The following is a 3,158-nucleotide window of genomic DNA, read 5'->3' on the forward strand; positions in this document are numbered from 1 at the left end:
CCCGATGCAATTTCTGTGTTTCATCAACACTCTGATAGTCCACAGATTACAGGATGCCACCAGATGCGCATCGGAAACTACAACTGGTCTTCCAGGGAACGATCAAATCGTAAACTCCTTGAGACATTACTCCCATGGAGGAAAGTGCGCATGGTGACTGTTGTATTCAATCCCGACGCAATTTCTGTGTTTCATCAACACTCTGATAGTCCACAGATTACAGAATGCCTCCCGATGTGCATCAGAAGCTACTCCTGGTCTTCCAGCGAACGATCAAAGCGTAAACTGTTTAGGACATTACTCCCATGGAGGAAAGTTCGCATGGTGACTGTTGTATTCAATCCCGATGAAATTTCTGTGTTTCATCAACACTCAGATAGTCCGCAGAATCCAGAATGCCTCCAGATATGCATCGGAAACTACTACTGGTCTTCCAGGGAACGATCAAAGCGTAGACTGTTTGGGACATTACTCCCATGGAGGAAAGTGCGCATGGTGACTGTTGTATTCAATCCCGATGCAATTTCTGTGTCTCATCAACACTCTGATAGTCCACAGATTAAAGAATGCCACGAGATGTGCATCGGAAACTACTACTGGTCTTCCAGGGAATGATCAAATCGTAGACTGTTTGAGAATTACTCCCACGGAGGAAAGTGCGCATGGTAACTGTTGTATTCAATCCCGATGCAATTTCTGTGTATCATCAACACTTTGATAGTCCACAGATTACAGAAAGCCTCCAGATGTTCATCGGAAACTACTACTGGTCTTCCAGGGAACAATCAAATCGTAGACTGTGAGAGACATTACTCCCATGGAGGAAAGTGCGCATGGTAACTGTTGTATTCAATCCCGATGCAATATCTGTGTTTCATCAACACTCTGATACTCCACAGATTTCATAATGCCTCCAGATTTGCATCGAAAACTACTACTGGTCTTCCAGGGAACGATCAAAGCGTAGACTGTTCGAGACATTACTTTTATGGAGGAATGTGCTCATGGTGATTGTTGTATTCAATCCCGATGCAATTTCTATGTTTCATCAACACTCTGATAGTCCACAGATTACAGAATGCCTCCAGATGTGGATCGGAAACTGCTACTGGTCTTCCAGGGAACGATCAAAGCGTAAACTCTATGAAACATAATTCCCGTGGAGGTAAGTGCGCATGGTGACTGTTGTATTCAATCCCGATGCAATTTCTGTGTTTCATCAACACTCTGATAGTCCACAGATTACGGATTGCCTCCCGGTGTGCATCGGAAACTCTTACTGGTCTTCCATTGAACGATCAAAGCGTAGACTGTTTGGGACATTACTCCCATGGAGGAAAGTGCGCATGGTGACTGTTGTATTCAATCCCGATGCAATATCTGTGTTTCATCAACAGTCTGATACTCCACAGATTACAGAATGCCTCCAGATTTGCATCGGAAACTACTACTGGTCTTACAGGGAACGATCAAAGCGTAGACTGTTTGAGACATTACTTTTATGGAGGCATGTGCTCATGGTGATTGTTGTTTTCAATCCCGATGCAATTTCTATGTTTCATCAACACTCTGATAGTCCACAGATTACAGAATGCCTCCAGATGTGCATCGGAAACTGCTACTGGTCTTCCAGGGAACGATCAAAGCGTAAACTCTATGAAACATTATTCCCATGGAGGAAAGTGCGCATCCGATGCAATTTCTGTGTTTCATCCCCACTCTGATAGTACACAGATTACAGAATGCCTCCCGGTGTGCATCGGAAACTCCTACTGGTCTTCCAGGGAACGATCAAAGCGTAGACTGTTTCAGACATTACTCCCATGGAGGAAAGTGCGCATGGTGACTGTTGTATTAAATCCTGATGCTATTTCTGTGTTTCATCAACACTCTGATAGTCCACAGATTACAGAATGCCACCAGATGTGCATCGGAAACTACTACTGGTCTTCCAGGGAACGATCAAACCGTAGACTGTTTGAGACATACCTCCCGTGGAGGAAAGTGCGCATGGTGACTGTTGCATTCATTATCGATGCAATTTCTGTGTTTCATCAACACTCTGATAGTCCACAGATTACAGAATGCCACGAGATGTGCATCGGAAACTACTACTGGTCTTCCAGGGAACGATCAAAGCATAGACTGTTTGAGAATTACTCCCTTGGAGGAAAGTGCGCATGGTGAATGTTGTTTTCAATCCCGATGCAATTTCTGTGTTTCATCAACACTCTGATAGTCCACAGATTACAGAAAGCCTCCAGATGTGCCTCGGAAACTACTACTGGTTTTCCAGGGAACGATCAAAGCGTAGACTGTAAGAGACATGACTCCCATGGAGGAAAGTGCGCATGGTAAATGTTGAATTCAATCCCGATGTAATTTCTGTGTTTCATCAACACTCTGATAGTCCACAGATTACAGAATGCCTCCAGATGTGCATCGGAAACTACAACTGGTCTTCCAGGGAACGATCAAATCGTAAACTCCTTGAGACATTACTCCCATGGAGGAAAGTGCGCATGGTGACTGTTGTATTCAATCCCGATGCAATTTCTGTGTTTCATCAACACTCTGATAGTCCACAGATTACGGAAAGCCTCCAGATGTACATCGGAAACTACTTCTGGTCTTCCAGGGAACGATCAAAGCGTAGACTGTTTAAGACGTTACTCCCATGGAGGAAACTGCGCATGGAGACTGTTGTATTCAATCCCGCTGCAATTTCTGTGTTTCATCAACACTCTGATAGTCCACAGATTACAGAATGCCTCCAGATGTGCATCGGAAACTACTACTGGTCTTCCAGGGAACGATCAAAGCATAGACTGTTTGAGAATTACTCCCTTGGAGGAAAGTGCGCATGGTGAATGTTGTTTTCAATCTCGATGCAATTTCTGTGTTTCATCAACACTCTGATAGTCCACAGATTACAGAAAGCCTCCAGATGTGCATCGGAAACTGCTACTGGTCTTCCAGGGAACGATCAAAGCGTGAACTCTTCGAAACATTACTCCCATGGAGGAAAGTGCGCATGGTGACTGTTGTATTCAATCCCGATGCAATTGCTGTGTTTCATAAACACTCTGATAGTCCACAGACTACAGAATGCTTCCAGATGTGCAATTGAAACTACTTCTGGTCTTCCAGGGAACGAT

The sequence above is a fragment of the Schistocerca gregaria genome, unplaced genomic scaffold, assembly GCF_023897955.1.
Source record: "Schistocerca gregaria isolate iqSchGreg1 unplaced genomic scaffold, iqSchGreg1.2 ptg000001l___fragment_3, whole genome shotgun sequence".
Lineage (NCBI taxonomy): Eukaryota > Metazoa > Arthropoda > Insecta > Orthoptera > Acrididae > Schistocerca > Schistocerca gregaria.